General features: G+C 39.6%; 1 pseudogene; it reads left to right on the top strand.

The window, feature by feature from the left end:
* The first annotated feature begins 5,893 nt into the window (after nt 1-5,893).
* On the top strand, nt 5,894-9,379 carry LOC122789877 (annotated as a pseudogene).
* Nucleotides 9,380-10,633: the final 1,254 nt, after the last annotated feature.

Below are 10,633 nucleotides of genomic sequence, written 5' to 3' on the forward strand. Positions count from 1 at the left end.
AATATTATAGAATGTTGGATATTTCATCTGACTTCTGCACCCACTCTTGAATGTCTGTCCCAAACTTTTGTGGACTGCAATGGCTTTCTGCATATTAGTCTGACTGAACTAACCAACCCTGTATATTTCTACTTGCCTCTTAAACCTTGGTTTCCAAGGCTGTTTGTAATTAGTGTATTGCACATTCTGTTAGCACATTTTATTCTTATCAGTATTTTTGACTAAAGGTTACTGAAACAATTCCTTTTGATTGAATCAACATGTAAAATGTAAAATGAAAATATATGGCTGCTTCAATACAGTTGCATTTATAGGTCTATGAAGAGAATACTATATTTATATCTAACAAACTACATTTAAATGAACCCTAATCTTACAAATCTCCCTGAGACCACTAAACAGGGCTTATTTTGCACTTACTTTAAAGTATGAAATATAAAAACACACCTGCCTGGCCATAAATTTTATAGGTTCATTGGTTCATATGTGATTACTAGGTTAATGGCAGAAGAGTCTTTACAGGGCTTGCCAATTATACCTAAGATATGACAATATTATATCTTGATTCTCCATATATGTGATGGGGTAGTAGATTTTTGGGTGCTGGAGCCTGGAGTCATTATACAGGCTGCCTCTGTCCATAAGGGACATGGGCAGTATCCTGGGAGTAAATTTGTGCAAGGTCTTTTTACTAACTGTATGTAGGTACTGAACTGGGGTTTGCTTCTGCAATTAATATAGTCTGCAAAGGATACTAGAATGATCTCAAGAACTAATATTATTTTCCTTATCTTCCTTAAGTACCCTGGTCTCCATTGCGCTGTTCCAGCAATTAATCTCTGAGAACCTACCTACCTGGGTGACAAAGGACCCATCCAAAAACCTGTGGTCTCATCTCTCTGCCTCTGTTCCTTGCACCCTCTCTCAAGGAAGCAAGGAAGTATGTTATCTATGTCCTGCCTGTAAAGCCTACTACCATCCACTATTGCTTCAGGGATTCTAAAGCACGCTCCGAGCCTGGACAGCCAGCAGCCTTTACCCCCCCCTCCTATCTACCCTGTAACCAAAATACTTCCACAACCTCATAGTAACTCCTCTTACTAACTTTTCCCCCCTTTCCTAGTCTGACACAAGCTAGCCCCCTTACAGAATTGCCTGCAATACTAGCTCTGTCTAGTAGGTGGCACCGCTATCCCATCCTTTATTCTCCTGCTTATCTATCTGTTATTCTTCTTTTATTATTCTACATTTCTTATATCCCAGACCTGCTCTTAAAACTCACACTTTACCCTTTACTTGAACTGGCTACACCCTCCTGTTTTTTTACAGACTCCTTACTTATCTCTGCTCTTTCCCACTTTAGATTTACCTAACTTACCTTCAGTAACCAGCATCACTGATTGTTTCTCCTCTAAGCTGCTTCATTATCTGTCTGTACCCGGTCCGTTCGCCCTGCGGGCTCACTCTTCTCCTCTACCCTAACCCCGATTCTCACCCACCCCAGGGATCCTACTCTTATACTACTTAACCAACACCCCTTTCCCCTTCCCACCAATCACTAAGAACATTAACATTTGCCATCAATCACCTATTCCCTTCTTTCACCTACCACTCCCTACCTCTCCTACCACACCCTCCACCTCTCCCTGTCTACACCTACTATACTTCCATACCTATAACAAAGACCTAACAACTAACCCATCCAAATGTACAAACTACCCACCTCAGCCCACTTACAGCTGTTACTTGTACGCATACTTCTGCCTCCTTTAACTTTAGCCTACCTGCTTACATCCTATGAACACCCATTATATCCACACCTTCAATACCCCAATAAGCTAACCATCTCTCCTTCTCTACCTATTCTCACTAACCATGTTAATATAACATCTACACCCAGCTATCTACTGCCCATATATCACAGAATAGCCCACATTAGATATAACTCTCTCAATCCCAGAAAATCTCTAAACCTATACTGCAAATCCCCAAATCCTAGATTTCAAATACAACTCCTCTCTTTAAAAGATGGAAACATTCACCCAGATCCAGGCCCAACAACTACTACTACCACTCAACCCCTCAACCCCAATTCCTCTACTTTTCATTCCCTTACCAAACCACCAAACTGACTCTTAATAACTCACCTAAATGTACGTATTATTAATAACAAAGTTGCACAAATCCATTCTCTCTTGGAAGTCTACTCCTTTGACATTCTATGCTTAACAGAAACCTGGTTAAAACCTGTTACTAAAGACAATGAAGTCATCCCACCTGGCTATAATATCTTACAACTTGACCATGTAACTAAGAAGGGTGGGGGGATTGCTATCTTATTTAAATCAGGTCTACAAATTACTACTTATGACTATAAACCACCTCAAGACTCTAACACTGAAATCCTTATTTCCAAACTTCAAATCAACACTGTCAAATCCATTTATATTATCTGCATCTATCTACCTCCTGGCAATAACAGTGCCACCATAGAAGATATCCTTTGCTGGTTATCTCAAAACTTACTCCAAGAAACTATAATCCTAGGGGATTTTAACATTGATTAGAAGTGTTGCAGCGCTAGTCACCCTACCACATATATTAACCTATTTGGGTTTTCTCAAACCATTACCTCCCCTACCAGGATAAACAAGCCTAATAAGAAAGAAAGTACCTTAGATTGGAATTTCATAAATAATCTTCCCCAGACTTATGAAGCTGGAACCCTCCCTGATGATGTGAGTGACCACTCACTCACCTACATCATCAGGCATAAGACCGATCTACCCACTTGAACCATTTGTAGGACAATTATAACCAAGAAAAACTTTAACCCAGATCTCTTCCAAAGCGAACTAAAAGCATGTAACTGGTCTCCCTTAAAACACCTCCCATTGGAGGAGGCTGTTAAAATACTTTAATTCTAACTTCCTAGCCATCCTTGACCACCATGCTCCATCCTGCTCTATCAGAATCAGAACTAAATCTGCCCCATGGCTTTCAAAAGAAACCAAGCAAAAAATCCATCTCAGAAATAAATACTGGAATAAATGACGAATGACTAAAAATCCAGTAGACCAACAAAATTTCAGAAAGCTGAGAAATGACACTAAAAAAGCTATACTCCCTGACAAAAGAAACTACTACCTTCAATTCCAGCAGACTCACCATAATAAACCACAAATGTTCTGGGCGAGTATTAACCAACTACTACACCCATGTCAATCTATCACACCAAACCCACAAGGCACAGACCTGGAAAATCCCAAGCAAACTGCCAATGCCTTTAACACCCTTTTCAACTGAAGCCATTCAAACACTTGCCAGTCAGTTATCACCTCACGGCTTTCCTATATCTAACTCTAACTCTACCCAACCCCCTCCATTTCTCTTCCAACCAGTTCCAACAACATATATTCTTACCCTTATCCAAAAACTGAAACCATCCTCTACTTCAGCAGACCAACTACCCACTGAATATCTAAAAAAAGCAGCCAAATCCATCGTCTATCCCATTTCCATCTTGAACAATAGAACCATCAGTGAAGGACACATCCCTAGTACCTAATAAGTCTCCCATATTATCCCCCTACATAAAGGCGGAAGCTCTACTGAATTCTCCAACTACTGTCCCATAGCCCTACTTTCTCCTTTGGCAAAGATCATGGAAAAATGTATCCACAGGCATATGCTAGACCACCTAATCCAAAATAATTTACTATCCAGCTGTCAACATGGTTTCAGACCTTCCCAAAGCACTACTACTGCCCTCCTCTCATTTACTGACTTTATCAACAAAAACACGCAACCACAATATGCTTTCCTCTGCATTGTTTATTGATCTGTCCAAGGCATTAGATATGGTAAATCACCAGATACTTTTAAATATCCTTAAATCCCTGTCACTAGATGAACTTGCTATAAAATGGTTGAAGTCCTACTTAGATAACAGACAACAGGCTGTGCTATGGCACAATAATCTATCTACCCACCTGCCTGTTAACCTTGGTGTCCCTCAAGGGTCCATATTAGGACCCTTACTTTTCTCTATATTTATCATTGACCATCACCTAGTAGTCCCACAAGCTGCATGCATCCAATACACAGACAACTCCACTCTTATATGCTGATCCACAACCAAATCTGAACTTCACTCCCTTACCCAAAAAGTGTTTAACACAGTTGAACAATGGTTTACACAGCGCTGTCTCCCCCTTAACCCCCTAAAAACTAAACTCCTCCTTTTTACTCCTACTTGTAAGTCCTCCCCATTAGATTTCACTGTAACATCCAGTAACAGTACTCTCATATCCCTAGAACCTACAACCAAACTACTAGGCATCACCATAGACAACAACCTCAACTTCAACACCCATATCAATAATACTCTAAAAACTGTTAACAGAAAACTAGGCTCTCTCTACAGGATCAAACCCTTCCTTTCTTCTTCAGCTAGAATAACTATTGCTCACACTTATCTAATCTCTACTCTCCTCTATGCCTCACCCATATATACAAATCTATCTAAAAACAACCTCAATAAAATGGAACATTCCTACAATAACATAGCCAGATTTGCTACAGGAAACCCTTTCAGAACCCACCACTGTTATAATCTAAAGCAGCTAGGATGGCTTGAACTGCAAAATCAGCTTAAATTCCACCAACTGACCATTGCCTATAAGAACCTTTACCAACCTACCAATACTCCTATACTGTCTACCCTCATCATCCCCTATACCAATCTGAAGACCTTAAGATCATCACATAAACTTCTTGTGGATATTTCAAAATCAAACAAAGCCTGGGATGCTCTCTGGAACCTACTTCCCAGTGAATTTTGCTCACTTCTTTCTATATCACTTTTCAAAGGTAAACTAAAACTCTTCCTCAGAACACACTGGTTGTGCCCCTGTACTAAGCCTGAATAAGCATCTAGCTCTTCTAATCTTGCTTCTGCCTACCCTCTTCTTCTCATTAATCAAGTCCTATTTTCCTTAATACAACATACCCTTGTCCTACTATATACTCTTACTTGCATCTTCTGGAAACTTATATTTGTGACTATTTTTTGCTAACATCATTATATTATAACCTGCCTTCTTTTTTATATTATGTATTAACCTGCATTTTTTGTACTGTACCTGCATTTCTTTGTACTATGTTTTGAATGTCTACCCTCTTTGATAATCCCTGTACTATACCTACAACATGCATTGTATATATGAATAGTTGTTTATGAGATTTTTGTTTGTATATCAGATGTTTTGTTTTTGTTCTCACGGAGCTTATCTCCCCGGGCCTCTACTGAAAATGGACATTTATCCAGTTAGACTAGCCCGGTCAACAAATGTAAAATAAAAAAATAAAATAAATGATCTGGTAACTAAACCTGCAATTTTAATTTTGACCACAAGGTGTCACTTAAGCATTTATGGTCTGTCAATTATTTGAAAAGCGTTTGTATTGAAGTCTTTTAACTTTATGATTTAATTATAACTGGGCAATCTCCACTATACTAGTGGACACTCTCAGCACCAGAAAAAGGCAGTTGTTAAATGACATCTGGTTCGTCTATCCAGAATGGTGTCTGAGATGCCCCAGTTTTTGGTGGAATGTGACAAATTAATACAAATGTTTTCATCTAGGGCATACATGTCAAACTGAGGCCCGTGGGACAAATCTGGCCCGCAGTGTAATTATATTTGGCCCCCGAGAAAATACCAAATGTCTAGTAGAGCTGGCCCGCCGGTATACACTGTTAATACTACAACTCCCAGAATGCTCTGCTGGTGCTTTGGTGTTTCAATCAGGTCCCACAAGCGCCCCCTCCTCTGTTGACATTCATTAGCGACCTCATGCTACCAGTCACATTGGGCCACCCCTCTCAAAAATGGCCAAACAAAAGGGTGAAAACAGAAGCTTTCTAGAAATGTGGGAAGTAGAATATCTGTTCACAAATGTAAAGGACATACCTGTTTGTCTTGTGTGTGGAGCCAAAGTAGCTGTAACCAAAGAGTATAACATAAGAAGACACTATGAAACAAAACACCACAACAAGTACAAAGACCTAGACATAGCACAAAAGTGCCAGAAAGTAGAGGAGATGAAAAGAAGTTACGTTTTACGACAGACTATGTTCATAAAAGCCATATCACAAAGTGAAGCTGCAGAGATTGCAAAATCAGCTTGGCCCTTTAATGAGGGAGAGTTTGTAAAAAAGTGCATGATCAAAGTTTGTGACGTTGTGTGCCCAGATAAAAGGCAAACATTTTTAAATGTGAGCCTTAGCAGAAACACAGTAGCTAATCGTGCATGTGATCTTGCCACAAATCTACATGAACAGCTGATGGCAAAGGGAAAATATTTCACTACATTCTCCCTTGCTGTGGATAAGAGCAGCAACACATCTGATACTGCCCAGCTGTCAGTCTTCATCCATGGAGTGGACTCAAATCTGTGCATTACGGAGGAACTTTTGGGATTAAAATCAATGCATGGCACAACCACAGCAAAAGAAATCTTTGAAGAGGTTTCCAAATGTGTAACTCAAATGAGGCTACCTTGGGATAAACTTGCGGGACTAACAACAGACGGAGCACCCGCAATGTGCGGTCAAAAGAGTGGATTGGTGGCCAGGATTTGGGAGAAGATGCGGGAAGAGAACTGTGCATCATACACCAGGAGTCATTGTGTGGCAAAGCCCTGAAGATGGAACATGTTATGAGCACCATAACATAAGTAGTTAACTATATAAGAGCTAAAGGTTTGAATCACTGTCAGTTCAAGTCTTTTCTGGAGGAGTGTTGTTCGGAATATGCAGAAGTGCCGTATCACACAGAGGTGAGATGGCTAAGTGCTGGAAAAATACTGAACAGATGTTTTGAGCTGCGTGAGGAAATTTGTCAGTTTCTAGAAAGCAAAGGGAAAGACACAGCAAAGCTCCGGGATAAAGAGTTTCTGTTTGAGCTGGCATTTCTCTGTGACATCACGTGCCATCTCAATGTGCTGAATCTGCAGCTTCAGGGGTGGGACATGTACACTGCAGTGAGGGCTTTTAAAACAAAATTGTGCCTGTGGGAGACTCAGATGCTGCAAAGAAACCTGGGCCATTTTCCTTGCTGCCAAACCATAAAAACACAGATCTCTACCATCGTGTTCCCAAGTGCACAGTTTGCTGAAAAACTTGGCATACTCAGCGCCAAGTTTACCTGGTGATTTGCTGACTTTGCTGCCCAGAAATATAGGTTTGAACTGCTTAGTAATCCATTTGCAGTTGATGTGGAAAGCACACCAACTAACCTCCAAATGGAGCTGACTGAACTCCAGTGTAATGACATGCTAAAGTCAAAGTATGATGCTATGGGCGCTGCAGTTTCCACGTTACATCCCTGACACAATGCCCATTTCCATACCCAAGCTGCTCAAATGCTCTCTATGTTCGGCAGCACATATCTGTGGGAGCAACTATTCTCCTTGATGAAGATGAATAAAACATCACACAGTTGTCGCACTGATGAACACCTTCACTCAATCCTGAGGATTTCCTCAGCTCAGAGCCTGACCCCAAACATTGATGAACTAGCATCCAAGAAGAGATGCCAGGTATTTGGCTTGGACCAGTGTGCATCAGAGTAGATCAGAGTGTGGCAAACCGAGCTTGAATGAATGCTATCTTTATGCACTTTTCCTTGCTGTTCCAAGGCATGGACTTGAATAATTGGATTTTCATTGAAGGAAATTATTATTATTGTTAACCTGTGAAAAAAAGGTTACCATTGAAATTTAACTCAGAAGGCTACAAATAGTGAAAGAGGCGTAAGATTTTTTGTTAAATTTTATTTAAGAAATGAATGCCACAGACGTGTCTTGTATTTGACATTTGATTTCACATGTGTTTATTCTACTATACTATAGTATTAAGCTTTGCTTGTTCCAGATTCAATATTTAAGCAAAACTTAAGTTTGTTTCTGTATGAAAAGGTTAATCATTATATCTGATGAGAAGGAAGAAACGTCCTCAATTGTAAACATTTTTTCAATAAATATCAAGGTTGGCCCGCAACTTTGTTCAAGTTTTTAATTTTGGCCCACTGTTTATTTGAGTTTGACACCCCTGATCTAGGGGTTATCCAACAGACTTTCTGTTGGATATTAGTTGAGAAGTGATCACCAAACGTGAAAATGGAACTTTCTTACCTACATTGAATAGTAAAATTAAAAATAAAAGTGGTTTTACATCTGAAACAAGATCCAAATTAGATGGGCAGGTCTTTATAACCACTTATTGTTTGGATACCCCGATATTATCAACATTATCTTCAAAAACTGGTGGATTTTATCTACCGATCCAGTGACATTAGACAAGTTGGGTCCAAAACCTAAAATAATCTATAAGAGAGATTGTTCATTAAAACAGATGCTGGAAAGGGCAACGTGATTGGAACATACCAACCGTAAAGTTGGAATGTTTAAGTGTGGGGCATGTAAATACTGTAAATATATACACGTAGGGGACCAGGTAGTTATCAATGCTAGATCATACAAATGCAGAGAACGTTACAATTGTAACTCTGTTAACATGGTATACGTGGCTATGTGTCATACATGTCCATGTTTTTATGTTGGCATGACCTCCAGAAGACTTAGGGATTGGATGTATGAACATCTGTTAGACATTAGGAATCAAAACCTACTAATGCCTTATTTAGGCATACATCTAAATACCCTTTACACCAGTTTAAATTTGTTGTTTTGGATTCTATTAAAAAGGACTTGCAGGGGAAAGTGACTGATGAACATTTAAATATTAGGGAACGGCAATGGCAGATTAGATTAAATGCAATGATGTTTCCTGGATTAAATGACAGTTGTTCATTAATTCCTGTTTTAAAGGTAAGACATTATGTCATTTGATATGTTTTATTTATTTATTTATTTGCAGTTTGTTGACAGAGAAAGTCCATTGGGCCTAGGTGAGCCCATTTTCAATGGAGGCCCAGGGAGAAAAGCTCCAAAAAAAAAAAAAGAATTTGCCAAATTGACAGTAAAAACTCCAATATAGTATTTGCAATATTTACGATAATAAAAGCAAAAGAAATTTCAAACAATAGTTAATATATATGAGGGCAATAAAATTAAACAAATTGGAAAAATGCATACTTCTTTTGTTTTTGAGATGGGAAGGGGTATGAGGGGTGGATAGCATCAGGTGGGGTGATAGCAGGAGCATTCCCAGAGAGAGGCGAGAAAGGAATGGAGTATGGTCTTAAAGGTAGAGAGATTGGGGGTAGTTCTAATGTGTGGGGGAAGTGAATTCCATGATTTGGCAAGGGAGAAAGATATTAAGATTTGCCCTGGAGAACGTATGGGTTTGTAAATTTCTAGGAGATTTTGATTATAAAATCTGAGTGTTCTGTGTGGCTGATGCACTTTTAGGGTAGAGCAGAGAGAAGGACAGTTAGAGGGTTTGAATATGAGCTTATGTAGTGTTGTAAGGTGAATGTATGTCAGGTAGTTTGGGGGTCCCAACCAGTTTAGGGAATGGTGGGAGTTGCAGTGGAGTGGGGAAGTTGGATCTGGTAGCAAACTTGGAGATTTTGTTATAGCAGGAAGACAGTTTAGATATGAGGGTTGATTGAAGGTTGGTAAGGAGTGGGGCTCCATATAGAAGAGAGGGAATGAGGTAAGTGGTGGATAGGAGTTGTTTGAATGAGGGAGTAAGGTAGCAACTGTGATGGTAAAGCATTCCAAGCTTTTGGTGTGTTTTTTTAATATTAGTTTGTGGGTGTGTGTCGAATTTTAATTGATCATCAATAAGGACTCCCAGCAGTTTTGCATAGGGAACTATTTTAATAGAGGTCTTGTTATGACTGAATATAGAGAAGGATGCTTTGTCAAGATTGGTGTGCCTAGAGGGGGTGAATATCATAATTTTGGATTTCGATGCATTGAGAGTTAGATGGTTATCTAGCATCCAGGACTCAGTGCAGGAGAAAGCTACCTGAGTTAAATTCATGAGTTTTGGGAGAGAATTGGTGGAGCAGATGATGGTAGAGTCATCTGCGTATTGGACAAGTTTAGCATTAGGGATGTTCTGATGGAAGTCATTAATAAAAATGTTGAATAGTAAAAGGCCCAATACTGAGCCTTGTGGAATACCTGTTGGAGTGTGGATGAAGGAGGAAGTGCAGTTGTTCTACTTTACTGCTTGTTCCCTGTCTGAGAAGTAGATGGTGAACCAGCTGATGGAGGAAGAGGAGAGGTTGAAATGAGAGAGCTTGGACAGGAGGAGATTGTGGGAGACTGTATCAAAGGCCTTGGATAAATCGAGAAGAAGAGTAGATACTATATTACCAGAAACACGAAAAGAGTTAATGATTTCGAGAAAGGAGAGCAGGGCAGTAGTGGTGCTGTGTCCAGGTCTAAACCCATGTTGTGTGGGGGTCAATAACTGATTGTCTAACAGGTAGGGTAAGAGTTGTAGGTAGATACATTTTTCAAGGATTTTAGAGATAGGGGACAGGATAACTATTGGACGAAAATTGAAGATTGTTAAGTTGCTACCCCCTTTGTGAAGGGAAATGATGAAGGTTTTTTTCCAAAAGAGGGGTACATGACACTCTTGAATAGA

The sequence above is a fragment of the Protopterus annectens genome, chromosome 15.part0 (assembly GCF_019279795.1).
Source record: "Protopterus annectens isolate FY-2018-M chromosome 15.part0, PAN1.0, whole genome shotgun sequence".
Classification (NCBI taxonomy): domain Eukaryota; kingdom Metazoa; phylum Chordata; order Ceratodontiformes; family Protopteridae; genus Protopterus; species Protopterus annectens.